Source organism: Neophocaena asiaeorientalis, unplaced genomic scaffold, assembly GCF_003031525.2.
Source record: "Neophocaena asiaeorientalis asiaeorientalis breed wild unplaced genomic scaffold, Neophocaena_asiaeorientalis_V1.1 scaffold70, whole genome shotgun sequence".
NCBI lineage: Eukaryota > Metazoa > Chordata > Mammalia > Artiodactyla > Phocoenidae > Neophocaena > Neophocaena asiaeorientalis.
The window spans coordinates 6,105,463-6,129,011 of record NW_020175410.1 but is presented as its reverse complement, the minus strand read 5'-3'; positions in this window follow the sequence as shown (position 1 = coordinate 6,129,011).

The window sequence follows — 23,549 nt, the reverse complement described above, 5'->3', positions numbered from 1 at the left end:
AGCAGATACTGGAAGAGTGCTGGACAGACATTAACAATAGACTTTTCCCTAAGAGATCTTTTGGTGATATGGGTCCAACATCAACTCTAAATCCCTTGTTTGTCACTTGAGTCTATTCCGCTTACTGAACTCTCCTGACAAGTGGCAGTGTGGTAATACTCCCTTCCAATGTCAGTACAGTGAATATGCTGCCACATACAACTCTAAACATTCTATCATATATTAACGCATATATGTGGAACCTATAGAAATGGTACAGATGAACCGGTTTGCAGGGCAGAAGTTGAGACACAGATGTAGTGAACAAACATATGGACACCAAGGGGGGAAAGCGGAGGGGGGGTGGTGGTGGTGGTGTGATGAATTGGAAGATTGGAATTAACGTGTATACACTGATGTGTATAAAATGGATGACTAGTAAGAACCTGCTGTATAAAAAAATAAATAAAATTCAAAAGTTCAAAAAAAAATACAGTGCACATAGAATTCGATGGTAAAAAAAAATGCTGGAGTAGCAATTCTCATTAAAAAAAATAATAATAACTCAAACATTCAGAGATCAGCAACCTCCACCTGATTTCAGCTACAATGTTGGCTTAATATTTCTACATGGTATTGATGCCTGATCCATGGAGTAGAAACACAGCAATGCATTAACTACCATCAACTAATTATTGTTTAATAACTGAAAGACAATCTATTTCCTATGACTTAGACGCTTGTCCCAGATCTGTATTATTCCCTCTCGGTATTTTCAGTTTTGCAGGGTTTTATCTCAAAATAATTTTTGATCATCCTTTACACTGGATGCCGAGAGCATTTTTTATCTTTGCTTTAGTTAAATTATACTTATGGTGCATTGAGAATTCTGATATACCAAAAATTTACTGAGACGCATAGAGATATGACATTTTCTTGTCTTCTGAGAAAGCTTGTCTATATTGTTAAATGTAGATTAAATATATTTTAACAAAAAGTGATTGAGAACTATCATTGGTAAATAATAAGATATAAATAGGAAAACACTGAAAATTAACATAGTTATTAAATAGGATTAATTATTATTAACAGACTACTCATTTGGAAGCTCAAATCCAATATATGTAACTGCTTGATTAGATATATTCTTTACTTTGATATGGTAAGAATATAATAATTCACTGTTTTTTCATGCTGATCAAGCTCTTAGGATTATAGTTTATATTTCAGACAATTAAAAATGCCAAAAGGTCAGATCAGAAATAAATGAAAAAGAAATGAAGGAAGCAATAGCAAAGATCAATAAAACTAAAAGCTGGTTCTTTGAGAAGATAAACAAAATTGATAAACCATTAGCCAGACTCATCAAGAAAAAAAGCAGGAAAACTCAAATCAATAGACTTAGAAATGAAAAAGGAGAAGTAACATCTGACACTGCAGAAGTACAAAGGATCATGAGAGATTACTACAAGCAACTATATGCCAATAAAATGGACAACCTGGAAGAAATGGACAACTTCTTAGAAAACCACAACCTTCTAAGACTGAACCAGGAAGGAATAGAATATATAAACAGACCAATCACAAAAACTGAAATTGGACTGGGATTAAAAGTCTTCCAAAAAACAAAAGCCCAGGACCAGATGGCTTCACAGGCGAATTCTATCAAACATTTAGAGAAGAGCTAACACCTATCCTTCTCAAACTCTTCCAAAATATAGCAGAGGGAGGAACACTGCCAAACTCATTCTACAAGGCCACCATCACCCTGATACCAAAACCAGACAAAGATGTCACAAAGAAAGAAAACTACTGGCCAATATCACTGATGAACATAGATGAAAAAATCCTCAACAAAATACTACCAAACAGAATCCAACAGCACAATAAAGGATCATATCCCATGATCAAGTTGGGAGGGAGACGCAAGAGGGAGGAGATATGGGGATATATGTACATATATAGCTGATTCACTTTGTTATACAGCAGAAATTAACTCAACATTGTAAAACAATTATACTCCAATAAAGATAGTTTTTTTTTTAAAAAAAGGAATGCCAGACGTTTTATCATATATCTATCTGTTAGGATCGCTTCAGTAACAAGGGAAAACAAGCATCTAACTTAAACTGGCTTAAATTTGAAAGAATTTACTGACTCACCCACCCAAAGGACCAAAGTAGGATAAGCTTTAGTTTGACTTAATTAAGAGAGCTTTCTACTTAATACTCTTTTGTGGATCAGCATTATATTGATGCTGTAGCAGTCTGGGCCTCACGTCTCTGCAGGAAAACATGTAAAAGAGAAATCATTTCCAAGTTTCCCTGGAAGCAAGATCAACTTTTCCAGGAGCCTTCAGCAAACTTTTCTCATACTCTTTAACCCAAATTGTACCAAAGGCCCATTTCTAAACTAATAATTGATAAATACCTTTAACAAGTCATGTTCACCCCTAGAGCTTGGCAAAGGATCAGCTACTCCTTATGCAAGTAGTTTTAATGAGCTGCATTAAATCACACATCTTACAGGAAGGAAAAAGGGCAAAATGTTGGGTAGGCAACCAACTACTGCCTTAGGATGAAGTTCAGTCAATATATTTTGCTAGAGAACATGGATGGACTTACTTAGTTTAGAAGCGTGTTCAGTATGTTGGCTTTCCTGACCTCCTGTATGCTATATTATCCTAACTGACCGTGGGAATTTGCTATAGGCATCATCCTTGGAGTCTTGCCAACACATAGCATGAATCTTGTGTTCAGGTGGTATAAAGAAAAGGTAGGATAAGCTCAGTCAGGCTCTCCTTTCCATTGTTATCTTTGCTTCATCTACATAAAATAGTCTTGATTTGTTCAATTTGGTTCAAAGTCTCAGGGATTTCAGAAACGTAACCATGTATTTAACTTTTTTGAGTTGTGGAGGGAATTTTTTCACTGTAAGAACAATATCATCACTCATAATGAAATCAAATTTAAAAATCACTAGTAATGTCACTTTTCTAACTCAATTTTTATTAAAATTATGACCTCATTTTCTCTACTAAATACATTATAAATATCTCTGTATATTGTGATACAGTTTCCATACCCCTCTTCTTAATTCCTTCATAAAATCTTGACAAGTTCATGTATATAACTGACAATATTTAACTGGAAAATTAATTCTAAAATATTTGGCTGTTTCCTACATTTTTCATTGTTTTCATGATTTGAGGGGGCTAATTCCTTATTTTCAACCTATCCTAGAAATGTCATTGTTCCCATGAGACAAAGATGGCAAATGACTGCCTATTTCTCCATCTGAATGCCACTTTTAGACAATAGACTCTACATCCAGATAAAAGAAAGAAGCATTTCATGATATGATACAGACAAGGAACACACTGTATTTAATTTGAATCATTCAGAAGGAAATTGTACTAGACTATGAACCAGAAGATATACTGCAGTGTAATGCTTGGGAAGTCTCAAAGAGGCTTCTTACCTTCTTTAAATTTAGCCCATTCATATAACGTGATGCCCAAGTATAAAATGAGAAAAATAGTCACTGCCCCCCACCCCGCCCCGCTGCGAGGAGACAGGGAGATTGTTTGATAGTGCATTGTAATTTTTGAAATAATATTTATTTTTCTGCTTATAAAAGTAATGCATGCTCATTGTGGACTTTTTTTAAATTCAGGAAAAATTTATAAAAGCAAATATAAGCTACTTGTAAATGTACAGTTCAGAAATAACTTAATATAAACTTTAAAGTTGTTTCTACAATTTGTATTTTTAATGGTATAAAATTAGACATAGTTCTGTACACTCCCTTTGACACTTCATATTGTGAGTGTTGATTTCAAGCAGTAGCATACCAATTCAAAATTGAGTGACATACATCAGGGGAAAAAAAAAGAAAAGGGAATCTGAATAACGAGTTTGTGGATCTAACTGTGAACTTGCAAGGACTTCAAGAAACAGCACAAATGAAAGGATTCTAGAGGAAATGAGAATGTGGGACATTTCACATGACAGATGATCTGTTTTCTTCAATAAATAAGTGGCGTGGGAAAATGAAGGAGAACTATTGCAGATAAAAAGAGACATTAGATACATAACAACCAAGTGTGATATGTGGACCCTGTATGGATTTCAACTTAACAGAGCCATATGTTTAAAGGCATTTTTGAGGCAATTTGGAAAACCCAAATATGGACTGAATATGGAGTCTATCTGAATGTAATCCTCACTAGATGATATTAAGGAATTATTGCTCATTTCATTACATTTCATAGACAATTGCACTGTGCTATGTTCTCTAAAAACACTATTTCTTGTTAAAGATGCACACTGAAGTATTTACTGGTAAAGTAATACAATTCCTGGGATTTACTTTCTAATACTCCAGCAAAAGGGGGGAGAGGAAAATAATTAACAAGATTGGCAAAATGTTGATTATTGTTTAGGCTGAATGAGGGGGGATCATTATATATTCTCTCTCTTTTTGAGTTATGTTTAAATTTTTCTATAATAAAAAGATGTTTTATTGTTAAAAAAATTGAGTGACATATTATGATAGACTGCACATCATGTGAAGGTAACAAAAAAAAAATGATCTTCAATATACCTACATCAAATATTTCTCTACAAAGTAAGCAAAGCAAATTTCTTTGATGTGATCACCAGGCAGCAGTCACAGAAGCAGTGGATTCTTGATGTTGTTCTCTTACCCAGAGACACTAAAAATGCAGGGCACACAGTGAGTCCCCAGGATGGGCCCATTCCCCACTAATGCTGCATATCCCTATACATGTATAATATGAGACAGACAATCATCTGTGTATTCTAAGAACTGTAGTTTTAAGTGAAAACCCCAGGGTCAGAACTCCACACAACACCTGTCCACTTACCCACTGGGCATTCACCTGAGGATGTGTTTATCACCACTAGGTATCTAGTCTGACAGGCTCGATCCCAGCCATCTGGCTTGAGTCTAAAGCCCCAACCCAGGGACTAGAGCCACCTATCCCCACTACACCACTCTGACAAAATGTTTTTTTAATTATTTTTTCTTTTTGCCTTTTTTTTTTTTGGCTGCTCCGTGCGGCTTGTGGGATCTCAGTTCCCTGACCAGGGGAACCTGGGCCCTCGGCAGTGTAAGCACGGAGTCCTAACCATTGGACTTCCAGGAAATACCCCAAAATGTTTTACATAGTGTTACCTTAGAAAGACAAGGCAAAGGACCAGAAATCTACCTGTCTGAAAATAAAACTTTTCAGTACCTTGTGGACACCTTTGCAATTCATGTAGATGATTGGCCCAGTAAAAGCAGTCTGGAAATAAAGTAGAAGATTGTCTTTTTATTTGCTTCTACAAAATGATGTAGGCTTCTCCCTAAGATTTGGGAAAATATTCTATGTTCCGTGTGCACCTGGGTGTGACAATTGCCAATGCAAAAAAGTATACATGGTTTCCCTTCCCACACAGTGACGGCTATGTGGATGCTTCTGGGTGCGAGGGTGATGCAGTTGGAAGCATCACTATTGCCAACTCTTATCTCTCCCTTGACCTATTTTTGCAATACTTCTTTTTCATCAATTTTAGTTGGGCATATGTGCATAGTCTGCCCTCTTGGATTGGAATTTCTCTCCTGTTGAATTTTTATTGTGACCACTCATGAAAACTGCATGGCAGGATTCGGAATCAGAACTGGAGGCTCAGTCTTCACTCTACTACATAGCTGTGTGGCTTTAGACAAGTGACTAAATGTCCCTAAGCCTCAGTTTCCTCATGTGAAAGTGGAGTAACAGACCTTCTTATGTTGGAGTTATTTTGAGGTTCCAGCGAGATTATGTTTATCTGAAAGTTTACTCACTAAAATACAAAAGTAATCATAGCTTCCATGCTTAAACCATTGAATGGCTCCTCTCAATTTATAATAAGATCCTAAATACTTCCAGAGTCCTTCATTATCCTGCCTCATTTCTACCCAGCCTCATCTCCTACATCTCCCTGCTGGCACTCCAGACACACTAGTCACTTCATTCAGTCATTTCATTTTCAAAATAAATGGGGGGAAAAGTCAATTTGACTATCTTTTCAAAACATCTGCAACCTCTAGGCAAGGTCTTCCAAAGTTTGCATCCAAAATGGCCTTTCAAGGTATGAATCACAATCGCCAAGTCTATGCATGCTATTCTGCAGATACTGAGAAAAATCCTTTGGCTACCAAAATGTCATATTAATATCAGTGATCTTGGAATTATGACTTTATGTCTGGCCTTTATAAAAGATCATTTACTCATTTCAAAACTGTTTCTAACTCAACAGGTGTTGTGCCCCGTTTAACATTCAGAGTGAAGTCAACAGCAGACGGATAAACAGCTTGGCATCTGGCTTTGCTGCAGAACTGCCAAGAGAAGCCCAAGCATCCTGCATCACCTGCCTTTTCTAAGGTTTCTGTTGTCATACGAATGGCTCACTTTGTGGCTCCAGCAATGCTTGAAATTGGCTGTCTGGTATCACAGAATGCCTGACCCTGACCAAGGGGCAAATGTCAAACCATGCCAGAATACACAGCTTGGTTTCAAAATGACTAGCAAAATTCACTTCTTAGGAGAAGGGCATTGTGCAGATTTGATGCCAAGATCTATGGAAAATTATTCTATGCTTAATTTGAAAGTTCACTCTTCTGCTTGCTAGTCAGCCATTGTAAATATTAAAGTTATGGAAATATACCCACTACTTTTATCCTTTCTCCCACCGTTTGTCACTTCCATTCCTCAAAAACTTAAATGGAAATACAAAGCACTCAATGTAGTCTGATTTTGCTGTGAATTTGTCTTAGGTTGGGTTCCCTAGAAGCAGCACTTGAACTGGGTATTCTTGGGCTAGTGATCTATTAAGGGAGTGCTTTCAAGAAACTAAAGGAAACAGGCTGGGCAGGGGAAGAAGCTGGACAATGATGTAGCTTCAGGAGCAGTCTAGCCTCAGACTGGTTCCACAGGGACCTTGGGAGCATGAATTGAACCTCATAGATTAGTTCAACTAGAGGCAAGGGGCTGGGCTATCACCCTCCCATGTCAGCCAATCATTAGCCTATGGCATTTTTCAGGCAAGTTGGCTCGTATCAGCCAAGAGCCAACCTCCAGAAGAATGCATCTATGAGCTCTGAGCAGCCAACACCTACAGCATGTGGGGATGGTTGCAGCAACCTAGTAAAGGGGATCTGGGCAGTGCACCAAAGACTGTACCCACTCCATAGGCTTATTATATTCCTCCCATAAATCTTTGTCATTATAATTATTATGATATTTTTATGACCATATTGTTTTTGGTAAGGAAGCCTAAAGACAAGTAAGAACGATCTTTGAGTTCTAAGCTGGGCTGTACCTATTTCAGTCTCATAAAAGTAGCAAGAAACTGAGAATGTGGAAAAGATGTAATTTACTTTTACCCCAGCAATTTACAGATAGCTGATCATGGTCTATAGGAAACTCAAGCAAAGGATATGTAACAGGTTTTTTTTTTCCTAAACCATTTTATTTCCATTCTGCTATTGTTATTGCAAAGGATTATTCTTAGAAAACAAAAATTAAATTAAAAGCTAACCTGTTCTTCAACGCTCAAAACCTGTGATGACAAAACAATGATTTATCTCACCAGTTAGAATTCAGTAAAATTCATCTTTATTTCACCTTAGCTAATCCAGAACTTCAATTCTGAATGCAAACTATAGTGCATTCGGTGGCATTTTACTGGGAAATAGTTTTATTATTAAAGTCCAGTGATTTAGACAGCTATTCAATTCCTATTATCCTTGTGTTTTGTTTGAAAGCTTTCAAACACCCAGTAATGACTGTTGCCAAAGTTCTCATATCCAAATACTCGGGAGCATTTTTCCTCTCTTTTACCAGATTCTTTCAAGCTTAAATACATAAAGAATTTGGATTTTACTTCTCAACTAACATTTTGTTTTATTTTGTTTCATCCTGCTGAGGACACAAGGGCACTAACTGGCCAGACCTAAAAAATGTATACTGTGGGTAAACACATATGCAGACAATCTTGATACTACATCAATGAATGCCTTGGGCAATACTGCAGACATAATTTAACATTACAGAACAGGCGTAAATGAATGAATCAACAGCTTAACCTGGGACCATAAACTATCAAGAAGTAGAGAAATAGTCTCCATAGCTTAACCTTCCCAAGTATGCTGGAAGCAAAGAAAGCTTTACCTTGAAGATGATGAAACTTTAATTTCAGTGCCCTTCCCTTGCTCCCGTTTTGTTCAAACCCTGGGAACGACCCTACAATATTTTCACACATTCATCTATTTTTTTTAATTTTGCAGAAGCAATATATTTGATTCCTTTTTTTAAAGAGGCCCCCCAAATTATAAATTTCACGTCCTACAAAACTTGGATTCTGCCATGCTTACCCATTACCCGGACCACGTTTTTCTACCTAAGTAGCCAGGTTGGGATGTGATGAGAGGAACTGATTCTTTTGTCACCTGTGGCCCACACATCTTCAGGAGAGGGCAAAGGATTCAGTGCCTGCTTTCATCAACCCTATGGCTAAAATCTTTATTTAGAAATGCTTATCATGAGTATTCCCGCCACAGCTAACAGAAATAACACGCTTCAAGGCACTAGAATGTATAGCCCCATGGTCTCTTTTGGTTTCCCTGCCCTGCATGCCACACATCCTTAAAAGGCAGTCAGGCAAGGAGCTCCCAAGCATTTATCTGAGGATACAAGATTGTCTCTTTATTAGTGTGTCTGCGGCACCTGAGTCTGCATATGCCATTTAAAATTAAAAGGCCACAGCATTTTAGATCCAATCATAAGACTGCCAATTAAGGTATCATTTGTCTTTGAATAAAAATCATTTGTGGTTGTTTTTCTTTTATCCCCAGGCTCTTATTTACTGTAAATTTCCAGCAGGCAGTATGGACCACAGCTGCTCAACCTGTTTGAAAACTATCTAACGCAGATTCATTTGCAAATGGACACTAAATAAATACTCGTTGATGATATGTGATGATTTGGGAAAGATTTTCATTAAACATGTTTGATGGGGATTAAATCTTTATGAAAACACTTCTGAGCCAGGGTGACTTTCCCCAAGTCATGACTGATCCACTTCAACAGCTACTAGATATGGAAATCCCTCATATTTAACGTCAGTTCTATGAATATAATGCCTCTGAAACTTGAATCCATTAACAGAGTCAGAAAATATGTTTTAAAGTATGAGAAGAGCTAAAAATTTCTTCTCCTCTAACTGGAAACAGAAATACCAATTTTGTTCGAAGGAGATCACTCACCAGTACAAGCTCCTCAGATTACACATTAAATTCTAATTTTGAGTAGATCTATTCATTTACTATTGCAACAAAATATATTTCAAGTGTTTTAAAACAAGGAAATATATGCCAAGACTTAGAATAATAAAGTGACTTGGAAACAGTTGTCCTTCCCAGTCAGGTAATGCTTGTTTCTGTAAAAAAAAAGAAGGCCAAGCATTTTTTCTTTTCTTCATCCTCTCTTGAGTTAATAGGCCTGAAGCTCCCAAACAATTTTTTTTCTGTCCTGTCTCTGCTCCCTAGCGAAAGCCTGGATTTCATTTTGAGGTCACGTAATGGAGGCAATAATAATTTTATAAAATCAAAGAAGGAAAAACCTGAATTCCTGCCATCTTTTGTTCTCCCTTTTGTTTTGAAGGAGAAGGGCAGAGGTCTGGTCTGCTTATACATTCCAAAGGAGTAAGGAAGAGGCCCCTCCTGGCCTCCTCTCTCCTGACCTTCCCTTTTAGGATTCCGAGGTCCTGGCAGGAGCTTATGTCTCCATTGCATAAGCCCTACCATCTGAATTCTGCTGTTCCAATTAAAGTCACACACTAGTAAAAAAAAAAAAATCAGACCTGATCACTAGTGTTCATTGTTGATGTTAAGTCTGATAATCAAAAATAGTAGATTTACTGCCTATTATAGCATTGTATAAAGACAGGTAATTAACAATTTTCTTTTTGGTCATGGTATCACCAGCTGACCTAAATCTTGGTAAATTATTTTAGTGATAAGACCTTTTATTTTTTATAGGAATCACCCGTATTAGTGAAGTAGGAATGGCTGCCTCTCCTGCTGCTTTGGTCTCCCGGACCAGAGCAGGTACATGTCAGATACTTCCACAGGTCAGCACAGGTCAATTTCCAAGGCAAGCACCAACTTAGAACTATAATCCATACTACTTATGGGTGCAGAATGGCTGTTCGGTTCATGCTCTATTTCTAAGTCCAGAGACTCAAAAGAAGTATCAACTCTTCCCCAGGAGTCAGAACTCTGGACAGTCATATATGCAGCAGAGAGCACACAGAAGATGCGCAATCACAGACACCCTAGGAGACTCAGCGACCGCTTCAACCCATAATACTGAGAGGACCAAGTGTGCATCTCCTCAAAGACCTCAAACCCACGATAACCCTTGACCCATGGCAGATCCATGAGAGTGGAGCCTGAGAGGAGTCCAATAAAATTTTTGAGGATTTTGAAGTGGCACTGCCACAGATATACAGAATATCCTCTGACTAAAGGAGCCACTGAAATGTCACAGAGAAATTTAATGGGAAAGAAGGCTGGTTATTTATCATATTTCTTCTTTGCTGAGGACCCCAAAATACTACCAATGGTTATATTACCTATAGAGGGCATTATTTATACTACAATTTACCAACTAAACATATAGGGACTTGAATAATGTTTTTCACGCCCAAAGAGTCAGTGTCAAATAAAAATAATAGTGCCGATAACAGCTAACATATACTGAGCACTTAGCATGTGAAGGGATCTGGACTAAGGGGTCTGTACATTATTTCACTTGACCCTCATGACATGCTTATAAGGCAATAGATACACTAGTAAAACAGTATATTTTATTTATATAGTTAAAATACTCAGCATATATCCCCACTCTCCCATTTATATACGGTGTGACCTTAAGTTTGTTTGAACTTGTTCAAGTCACTTCCTCTCTTAGTCTCAGTTTCCCCATATGAAAAGTAAGAACCCCATCACCTGCCTTCCATACACCATAAGATTATTGTGAAGATCAAGACACAATAGATGAAAAGTTTGCTATACACTAGTAAACTCACAGGTGAAATTTTTATCTACAAAGTTAGGTTTTATGTGTCCACTTGTAGTCACTGGTTATCTTGAGAAGGAAAATGTTTTAAATGCATCAGTGTGGACTTCCTTAGTGGTGCAGTGGATAAGAATCCCCTTGCCAATGCAGGGGACACAGGTTCGATCTCTGGTCCAGGAAGATCCCACATGCCACAGAGCAACTAAGCCCATGTGCCACAACTACTGAGCCTGCACTCTAGAGCCTGCGAGCCACAACTACTGAGCCCACGTGCCGCAACTATTGATGCCCGCGCAACTAGAGCCTCTAGTCCGCAACAAGGGAAGCCACCACAATGAGAAGCCCACGCACCACAACGAAGAGTAGCCCCAGCTCGCTGCAACTAGAGAAAGCCTGCATGCAGCAACGAAGACCCAACACAGTCAAAAATAAATAAATAAATATAAATAAATAAATAAATAAATAAATGCATCAGTGTTTGCTTAAATATGGAAACCTTCCTGTTAGTACATGTATCGTAAACCTCTTTTAGCGTGGTCCACCAAAATGGAGAGAGCATATAATCTATATAATATGCTAATATTTGCATGAAATGTGTAAAAGCTTTCACAAAAAACAAAAAAAGCTTTGTGAAAGGTGAAGGTGGTGAAATTATTGATTCCATCTAGGCTTAATTTTAATAAGTTCTCTTATAGATGGCTTTTTATTATATCCTACAGCCATTTAAAAAATGTTTTAATAAACACTTCTCTTTTATAGATGCCAATCTTTTTCATCTCCCTATGTCCCACAGAAGTTATCAACATCAACATGCCATATATTAAAAGTCTTCATTAACCAGGGCTAATTATTTGAGAGTTAGGCCTCTCTTTTCCACTTCATGTTCTAAATCAATGCGTCTGCAGAGAGTTGCTTCATAGGGTGAGATTTCGTGGGCTGGGTTTTTCCTCCATTTGGGTCACACCAGGGCTACCCCTGTGAAATTCAATTAGAACCTTATAATAGTTCTCTGTAAACTTCACTACTTCAAAAACAAACGGTAAGATCTTGAAAGGAGCCTACAACTGCTGGAGAGAGTTTATTAACACTTTGTCAGAAAATGTGTTTTTTGTCTTAGGCAGATCAATCAAACCCACTTCAATTGGCAAGTCCCTCCACTCTCAATGTGAAAAACAGACTTGTCTAATTCTCTCAAAAAATGTTAAGAAACACTCCAGTTCTTCACAGCTATAACACTATTGAAAAAATTTTCCCCCTTTCAACTTGAAAAAAAAAGTCACTTTTCATTTGGCATAATGATTATCTAGGGACCATAAATGAGGTAGTAAAAAAAAAAAAACTATTATTTTAAAGAGCCTAGAGGGAAAGTAAATTCTGTAATTTTAACAAGATTTAAACCTCATTTGCCATACTCTTTCACAGAAAGCAAAAGGGAAGCCAGCTCAGCAAATCAATGCAATTATGAGCCTATTAAAAAACGCACACACACAAGGGAAGTGAACTGATCAAAATTAGGTAATATCAGCATTTAAAATTTAACCCTGCATTCAACAATCTGCCATTTAATTTTCTGTGATTATGTACAAACAGTAAATGAAACAGTAGGTTTTTAAAGAAATAACAAGTTTTTTAAGCTATAACTTTAAGTTAACTTGGTAATGGTAACAGCAAATGATAAGTACTCAGAAAAAGCAAACATTAAGATTGAATGAAAGCACCCACAGGGCAGACATAGTAATCTGTATGGACAGGAAAAGAGGTTGATAAGGAAATATGACATAACAATACAGGTACATTCAGACAGTATTGGGATGGGGGGAGTTACAAGTAGCAGTAAGGAGAATTTGAACAATTATTTTTAGAGAATTAAATATAACATTTTGAATAGCCAGAGCTGTGTATGTGATTATTAGTATAAACTTCTGATATTCATTTATGGGCTTTGTTTCTGCTTTCTCTTAAATTGTAAGCTATCAAAAGACAGAAACACAGCTTCTGTTTCCATCATAACTAACTCCTTTACAGCACCTGGTTCAGTGCTCTTGCAATGTTCTGTAAAGTACATTAAATTTGTTTGATGGACTAGCTGGCTTACCAGTATGGGAAAACAAAAAAAAAATTGTTAGTATTTACACAGCAATAAAATCAGTAACAATCATGTCAGTTCTATTTACTATATGTATGGCCTCTATCAAAAAGGTATTACTTTTACTAGCTAAAGAGTACTGCTTCTGACTGCCTTGAGGTCATGCAAATAATAATCATGCAATGAATTTCTCTTTAACAATTTCTTACAATAAATATTTATGCAATGCTTTACAGTTTACAACGTACTGTTCTGGGATATTATCCCATTTAATTTCACTTAATCCCAGAATATTTCATTGAGCTTCTGTTAATTTTCTAGTAAATTTCTTGCCTGTATCTCCACCCTACTTTAACTTTCAAGTAGCAAGGAATTTGCTAAAAGAAAAAAAAGTCACAAATGTCTACAATCACTGAATTATAATTTATACTTTGATGCCATCAGTTAATTTGTAGGTTGTCAGCTAAATTTAACTTTCTGCCCATGTGTACCAACTTGGTAGATGAAATTCAGTAAGAATTATCATCACAACTAAAAATAACACCTAAGCTATTGGAAAAAAAATAGGTCAATAATGTCTTCAATGAATCTTTCCCTTTTTACTGATTTTCATTCACAATTAGCCTCTCGACAATGTAATCAAATTATGGAAAAGATGGTAGATTTATTCTGTTATATTCTATTTTGGCATAAAGACCCTGATCTCATCATAAGAAAACTAATATGCACTAAAGGAAATTAGACACTAAGACCACTTTTGGACTGTGAATCATAGCCAAGATTCAAATATTAAAATTTAAGCTGTCCCTTACTAAAATTCTTAAAAGCCCATTGACCTGCATTTGCCCTTCTAAATTTCCCTCCTTCCAAATTTTGGTAACCTTAAAACAGTAAAATTGGCATGTAGGACCCCAGATTTCAATAAATAATTTGTCTGCCCTCTGAGACTGTTGATCTCATGGTATTCTCTAAAATTTACTCACCACAAGCCCATTCCTTTATGGTTGATCTGATAAACCAATCTGAACTGAGGCACTACTATGAAATGGTATTTGCATTTGAATAAAACCTCCTAGAGATCTGATTATTTCAATACAAAGAAATGACTTCAGCGATGGTTACTTCAAATATACATCAATGACTATATGGCAAAACATATGGAAATCATACCCATATCACACTGCCACTCGTTCACCTGCTCTGACTAATCACAGGCTGGTTCTGACTACAAGCCCAAATACATCTGCTAGCTGTCCATCAAAATGAATAAACTATGGGTCCTGCTCTCAGAGAGTTTATGCCCCATATCAGTAGCTCTCAACTGATAAAGATTACCTGCGCCTCTCTTTTAGGGATTCTGATGTGCTGTTTGAGGCAAAGATCCTGAGTTGTCTGAACTAAATTTGGAAAATTCTGTTCCAACCAAGAAAAAGGTGATACACATGTAGGGGAAAATATACACATATATATTTGTACATATATATATGTGTGTGTACATACTAATTCGAATAAGTGCTAAAGCAAAATGGGGAGGAAGTGCCAAGAAAAGAGAAGTGTTATTTTCACTGGGGCATTGAAGAAAGCAGAGGGAGCTTTTGAACTTCATTTTCAGTGGTAAAATTTCCTTTTTAGGCTGAGGAAACACTATGAATAAGAGCATAGAGATAGGAACATGAATGTCACACTGGGGGAACAGAGAATAACTGGGGTGGGGGTCAAGGTAGGTTAAGGTTCATGGAAGAATGTATTTTCTATCTTCTTAAGTTGTTAAGTCTTTAATAACTTGATGAGTTTACAGTCCAACTGGGCTCCAGGAGAAAAGTACAAACAAAAGCTTAAAAACTGAAATACATATAATACTATTAAAAAGAAAAAGAGAAAGTTGAAATCTAGTCAGCTACAGCTGTATGAAAGCAAAAAGAGCAGATCAACCCAATTTTCATGGAACTGAAAATGATTCTTAGCAATGTAGCAATGTAATTTGAAGACTGATGGCCCTTTCAGATAATATGAATCTGAATAGAATATAACAGAATAAATCTACCATCTTTTCCATAATTAAGTCCAGAATATGACTTCATGATTTCAAAGAATCTTCCTAGGACCACCTAAAGCTAAGAATACTGGGGGATAAATCAGGATCACTGGAAAGCCACATGTGCTTAGAATAAAGGCAAACTAAATGAGAGTGAAAGGGAGACCATCACGCTCTCTTTCACTCCTTTGATATAGTAAGGGAGTCAGAAGTAGCCATAACCCAATAGCATCATTCTATGACTCTGAGAAATAAGGTGGAAGCAATTCTGTCAATGGATGGGTGGGAAGCAGGTTGGTTTAAAGGAAGGGCCAGCAATGTTTACTCGGCTGTCTTCAGGGGATGCCAACAGGAGGCCAACAGTACAATCTTGAAACTCCTCTCCTGAGACAAACTCTACTGGTTCATAATATACAGACAAGAAAGGAGACACCCTTAAACATTGTTTACCACTTATTTTAATGACAGGGTAGAATGAAACATTATTATAAAATATACATAACATAATATAATATAATATTTCAACTAATCAAAAAGGCTCTTTATTTGTGGTCCTGGAGTCCAAGTCTCTGAGACAAGGTTCCTCACAGCTGTCTTTAACTGAGCTAGTCACTTTCCGGTCTGCACCAACAAACTTCTTTCTTCCTGAAACACTTCCTCTCTTAGCTTCTATGTCACTGTGTTCTAAATTGTTTCATATCTCAAATGGCCCTTCTCAAGTTCCTCGTTAAAGTCTCTGAATGTTGGCATGTCCAGACCTTATTTCTCAGTCCTCTTCTCTTTCTTCCCTTAATTATACCCCTTTTCCTCATCAGTGATTCTCAGGTGTGGACTGGGACCAGCAGTCATAGCATAATCTGGGGAAATTAGCAATGAAAATTCGGGGCCCCATCCCATGCTACTGAGCCAGAAACTCTGAGGGTAGAGCCAGCAATCTGTATTTTAACAAACCGACCCTGTATGTGATTCTGATGCACACTAACCTTTGAGAACCACATCTATACACTATCTCATCCAATCACAAAGCGTCAACATCAATGTATGATCATGACGCCTAAAGTACCTCTCTCACCTGATCCCTACCCTGGACTCAAGATGGTATACCCAACTGCTAGCTTGACATCTCCAACTTAATATCGTCTAAATAGAATTCTTGATTATTGATTTCTCCCAAGTTTGTCCTCCCACTTTCCCAGTAAATGACACCATCATTCATTCAGTTGCTCAAACTAAAAACTCTGAATTCATCTTCGTTTCTTCTTTCACTCATCCTCTCATCAAATCCATCAGCAAGTCCTGTCAACTCTACATCCAAACCACATTCAGGGATCCAATTATTTCTATCTCTTCCTCTTCACTACTACTACCTTAGTCTAAAGCACTATCCAGTGAGACAGAATCAGCAAAAGTCAAAGAAAGGGGGCTTCCCTGGTGGTACAGTGGTTAAGAATCTGCTTGCCAATGCAGGGGACACGGGTTCAAGCCCTGGTCTGGGAAGATCCCACATGCTGCAAAGCAACTAAGCCGGTGCACCACAACTATTGAGCCTGTGCTATAGAGCCCTCGAGCCACAACTGCTAAGTCCACGTGCTACAACTACTGAAGCCCGCGTGCCTGAAGCCTGTGCTCCGCAACGGGAGAGGCCACCACAGTGAGAAGCCCACCCACCACAACAAAGAGTGGCTCCCACTCACTGCAACTAGGCAGAGCCCGCGCGCAGCAACAAAGACCCAATGCAGCCAAAAATAAATAAATAAATTTTAAAAAAATTATTTTAAAAAAAGTCAAAGAAAGAAATTAGAAAACAGAGATTTTAGGATTTTAAGGAATCAGGGCAATGAAATATCACAAAAATTTTTAAAAAGAGGAGGGTCTCAAGTCAGAAACATAATCAATATAAATCTCCAGGATGCCAAGAAAGAGGAAGACTGAGAAAAGAAGTTAGTGTCACCTAAGAGGTCAAGGTAGAATTTAAAAGACTATATGGACTGACGGCCCACATGGAGAAATATTTTGAGAAAGAAAAGAGAGAAGATAAGAGCTGGCTTTGATCTCAAAAAGTCGGTACTGAGGACATCCGCTACAGTAGGAGAAATGACTGAGGAGTTGAATAAGAAAGCAAAGGTTTGAACAGTCACTGCAAAGAAAGACAAGTACTAAAACAACATAAGAAACAGAAATTAATAACTTAGTTAACCTTAATGTGAATTTGTGTTCTGAAGTAACGGACCACCTCCATCTAGAAATATGCTGAACTGAATATTTGGGATAAGTCTCTTCATGATAGGTCCTCAGATGATTTAAACATTGATATGGATCATCACATAAATTATTTTTTCCATGGCACTTGGTGTCAACCATGAAGCAAATGGAAGCATTGGACTTGTTATCATGCAAAGGTTATCCCAGGAAATTATATCACAAATAGTACAGACCTAGCATTTCTAATTCTATGAGACTATTTCCCCTTCCTTGGTAACTATTTACATTATTGTTTGGAAAAGACACCTACTCCAGCATCAAAGCGTATCAGAAAGATAATTTCTAGCTAAAGTTAAAATGATAAGAGAACACTCCCCAAATGAAAAAGATGAGCCTCAACCAAAACTAGAGACATAAGCAGACCCAATGTAAAGCTACATCTACAGTATAATGTACAGAATGATAGAATTTGACTTCATACTTAAAGATTATTCGATTTATTGAATCTACAGTGGCAAAGATAAGTGCTCCTTTTTTAAAGTTAAATTTGTTTCTCTATTTATTCATTTAACTAACTTCAGTTGGATTACTTCCATATGCCTGGCCCTTTGGTATGTGTTGGGGCTGCTTGGATGCAGACTTGGCATCTGCATCCAAGCAGCATTCAACAGGCTGAGAGGCAGCCAGGGTCAGCACATCCAGAGAATGCTGCAGGCATCACTTCAGGAATCAAAGAAGGGGCAGCTTGACCAGACTGGAGGAGTCAGAGAAGGCTAAAAGCTGACCACTGAAGGCTTAGTATGAGCTTTCAAGGTGAAAGGAGGGGACATTCTGACCTCTCTTTCCTCATACATCCTGAATTCCCTAAGTGCTACACATAGTGTGGTCTGGACCGGGGTCAATCCACAAACTATCAATACTTCTGGTCCAAGATGAAGTAAATACAAAAACTAAGAGTAGCATTTGGAAATTTTTTATCAGTTTGACAGGGTAAGTATAAGCCTGTTGAATCTAGTAATAAAAAATTAGGGTTTGTAGTTTGTATATATTTGCTTTTATCTAATTATGCTAATAATTCATTTTTATTTTGTTTTTAAAAAGTACTTGTCTGTGATGGGTTGGAAATGTTTATAAAAACTGAGCTGAAAATATGTCCAACAGAAACCTGTACATGAATGTTTATAGCAGCTTTCTTCATAATTGCCAAAATGTGGAAGCAACCAAAATGCCCTTCAGTAGATATATGGATATATAAGTTGTGGTAAATCCAGACAAAGAAATATTATTTAGTGCTAAAAAGAAATGAGCTATCGAGCCATGAAAAGACATGAGGAGGAAGCTTAAATGTGTATTGCTAAACGAAAGAAGTCAATTTGGAAGACTATATACTGTATTATTCCTACTTTCTGGTAAAGGAAAACTTGGAGACAGTAAAAGGATCAATGGTTGCCAAGGGTTAGGGGGAGAAAGGGATGAATAAGTGGAACATAAAGGATTTTTAGGGCAGTGAAATTATTCTGTATGATACTATAATAGCATATACATGTCATTATGAATTTTCAAAGCCCATAAAATGTACAACACCAAGGGTAAACCCTAATGTAAACCGTGGACTTTGTGTGGTAAGAATGATGTGTCAGTGGATTCATGGACTGTAACAAATGTACCACTGTGGTGCAGAATGTTGATGGTGGGCAAGACTGTGCATATATATGGGCAGAGAGTATATGGGAAATCTCTGTACCTTCCAATCCATTTTGTTGTGAACCTAAAACTGCTCTAAAAAAAATAGTCTACTAAAAGAATTTTTTTAAAAACTGGTTCTTAACCACAGATGGTTTGAGAGACACACCCCTATTTTCATTACTTTTTGGCCCCAAACCCTACCAGCTCCTCTGGCTGTATGAAGCATCATGGTAACTCCTTGTAGGAGCCAAGAAAAATGAGGCAGTGGAGGTAATTTTTCACCACATGCTACGAATCTTCTTATAAAATTTGATAGTAATAAAATTTTAGCAATATTTAAGGTAAAATGTAAAAGCCCATCATAAAACCATGCTCAGAGATAATAAGAATCATCAATATAATGAATATTACTTCACTGTTTTTATCTTTGTGGAATAATACTACCTATACTCACTTGCAACTTTCTTTTTTCGTTTACTTTATCTTGTACATTTTCCCATGCAGATTCAGAAAAATGGTAGCTGTGAAGACGTAAAATTTGAGTGCCTACTATGTTCCAATGTTCTAAAAATTTCAGTGTTTTATCCATTTGTTTCTCATGAAACCCTATGAAGTAGATACTATTATTCTTCCCATTGTACAGATGAGAAAACTGAGGCATAAAGATGTAAATAATCTAATCAAGTTCACACAGCTGTTAAGTGTCAGATCTCAGAAATAGAAATATATATAGTTCACTTTATTCTTTTTAAAGGCTACTTAGCATTCCCATTTTTTAATTTAATGATTTCTATTTTAATTGATATTTGGATGATTTTGTTTCACTATTATAAATAATGCTGCAACATCCTATACATGTCACTTTATTCACTTACCTTAGTGTTTCTATACAATAAATTCCCGTATGTGGAGTGTGAGATCCAAGGGTTTAATACATTTTGATTATAACAGATATTGGCAAATTGTCCTCCAAAGTGCTAGCATCCACGGATACTCACAACAATCATGCATTAGAGTTCTCAGCTATTTATCCTTTACAAATGCCATATATTATCACTTAAAAATTCTTTTTTACTCTTAAAACCAAAAATATCTTATTATTGTTACAGAAATCTTAAAGCTACATTATAATGATGTGATATTTCTAGAGATGATTATACATGGCATCTGGGCTTAGGAATCAAATTCCTGTTTCTTACTTCCCCTTCTGCTCTGCCTGCGGAAAGAGGGAATGGACGCCCTGAGACCTCCCTAAGGAGCCCTGGCACTAACTACAACCCACAAGGTTTGGCCAAAACTGGACAAGCTTTTGGAAAGTATTAATTCAACTATCATCATCCAACCTGCTGCAGTCAACCGCCTGTCAGTCATTCATCATGGGGCGTGAGGCTCTTGTTTGGTAACTTTGTTAAGGGCTGCACAGAAAAAAATCATACAAGACTACATCAGCCAAGCAGTATTCCTTGCTTTTCCTCATCACTGTCCTCTACCTTAAGCCCCCCAAATAATTCATTTGCATGACATTTCGTCACTTGAACTGCTATTTATCCTTTAAATGGCATCTTAGCAGTTAAGGTCCTCTTGCTGTCTTCTTTTCCTTCTTCCTTTGGCTGACACTTTTCCTGGAAGTTTGTGAAAAGGCTTGACATTCACAAAGTCTAAAGTCTTCTGGTGATACCAAATGTAACAGGAGTGGAAGCATGATTAGCACAGGGTGACATTATGTCTCTTTAGCATGGTTTGGCTCAGGTTATAGAACCTGGGCAGTTGTAACACAGACAGAGGCTGTGGCCATTTCCCTTCTATTTTATGATCATTCCATCCTGTTTCATTATTTTGTGCTTTCACTACATCCTGGCCTAGCAGTCTGTAGCAGCAGGCTAGAGAGATAAGGCCTGGTAATAAATAAAGTAGAAGGTTACAACCACAAGAAAGGGAATGTGGGAAATTGTGATGACAAGGCCATATGTTTAGCCTTGGATATGTTCTCTAAGGGTAGTTGGGAACCTTTTTACCCTGTTTTAAGAGGACTTCACATTTACACTCTGCCTATCATCCAAATATTCATTAAAGCGTACGCTTCACAGCCAGGCAAAGAGACTGTTTGACAGCACCCATTTCTTGTTCTAGAGAGTTAAGTACAAAAAACAGGCATAGTGCAAATGGCTTCCACTCAAGATAAAATTCTATAGAATTCTGAAGTTTACTGAGAAAAGATATTAGAAAAATATCAATTTACTGATGATTAGCCACAAAGAGGATGGCCCTTTCTATTCACCTTAGATCCCCAAATGTGTAGACAACAGAGTTCTGAAGAGGAATGGCATACAAAGATGTAGAGGGTAAATTCAAACATATTTAATTAATTGAACAATATGACCAACTGATAAATAAATAGGGAGTGGGGAAAATCCTTGCTAGTACCCTTTATGTTATCTTTTTTTTTCATAAATTTATTTATTTGTGGCTGCATCGGGTCTTTGTTGCTGCGTGTGGGCTTTTCTCTAGTTGTGGAGAGCAGGGGCTACTCCTTGTTGCAGTGCGTGGGCTTCTCATTGCAGTGGCTTCTCTTGCTGCAGAGCACGGGCTCTAGGTGCACGGGGTTCAGTAGTTGTGGCACACGGGCTCAATAGTTGTGGCTTCAGGCTTAGTCCCTCCGCGGCATGTGGAATCTTCCCGGACCAGGGCTCAAACCCGTGTCCTCTGCATTGGCAGGCAGATTCTTAACCACCGCGCAACCAGAGAAGTCCCATCATATTATCTTTGACACGTACTGGCTTGCATCACAACTGCAGGAAAAGAAAATTTCCCATAATATACAGCATCTCATTTTACTTTTCATTCAAGTCCTCAACTTTAAATATGGATCTGAATTCCATTGTTAAGGATATGTATCCCAATAGTTGTTTGGGAAACGAGAGAATAATGAGAGGAATTTTATTTTATTTTATTTATTTATTTTTGGCTGCATTGTGTCTTTGTTGCTGCGCGCCGGCTTTTCTCCAGTTGCGGAGGGCGGGGGTTATTCTTCATAGTAGTAAGCGGGCTTCTCATTGCAGCGGCTTCTCTTGTTGTGGAGCATGGGCTCTACGCGCACGGGCTTCAGTAGTTGTGGCTTGTGGACTCTGGAGTGCAGGCTCAGTAGTTGTGGCGCACGGGCTTAAGTTGCTCTGCGGCATGTGGGACCTTCCTGGATTGAGCCCGTGGATTTTTAACCACTGTGCCACCAGGGAATTCCTGAAAGAAATTTTAAATCTCTTTCCTGTGCACAGAAAAAAAATATTTTCAATACAGATTGAGTAATATTCAGTAATTTTGCCTGTATAGCTCATTTTTTTTCCTTGACCACCCCAATACACCGCTTTTTGCTTGATCAAGAAAGAAATCAAAGTTGGACAAAAAGCTACAAATGAAAGGAGTGGCCTGGGAAGCATAAGATAGATATATTTACTAAAGCACGAAGGCTCCCCCTTGTGATGTATTACGGACAGCTGAGGGAGTCAGCTAGGAGGCAGCAAGGACTAGTGTTGGATGTCCGGTGTGCATTGGAAATACTAGTCACTGTATCTTATTATTGGATTTTAACTGATTCAGATCTCCTCTAACATGTATGAGTAACTATAGAACCCAGTAGTCTATGTAAAAATCATTGAAAATAGCTACAAGCATTTTATAGAAACCACAATAAATTCCAAATGGATTAAAGATTTAAATGTAATAAAGTACCTAGTGAAATTTTAATGAATAATTTCATGAGGCTTAACTGAGGAAGACCTTTCTAAACAGAACATGAAAGTCAAAAGCCATAAAAAAGAAGCTGCTAGATTTGATACGTAAAATTCCTAAACTAAATTTCTTAAACTAAATTAAAAGAAAACTTTAAAAACATTTTACAATATAGACAATAGACCGGTATTTAATACACTTATGAAAAAATGAGCTCTTCCAAAATTTTTAAGAAACAAGCACCCCATATAGTTAATAAACACACTAAGATATATCCAGTTTCACTAGTAATAAAAAATAAATAAAAATTAAAAGACAAATGAAATCGCTTTTTTATTTCATTTACCTTCCATCTTGACCCAGATTTAAAAGAATGATAATACTTAATGTTGAGTTTTCAGAAACAGACACTTTTATACGTAGGTACATACATATAGACAAGTTTTCTGGGTGGTAATATGGATATATATAACTGAATATATATATATATATATATATATATAAAATTGAATGTGCATATTCTTTTACCAGAAAGGCAATCTCTACAAATTTATCAAACAGACATTCTTGCATAAATAAGAAATGAATATTCAAAGTATTTTCTATTATACTAAAGTACTGCAAAGAGTATTAAATGCTCACTTTTTACAGAAATATAGATCAATGGAACAGGATAGAAAGCCCAGAGATAAACCCATGCACAC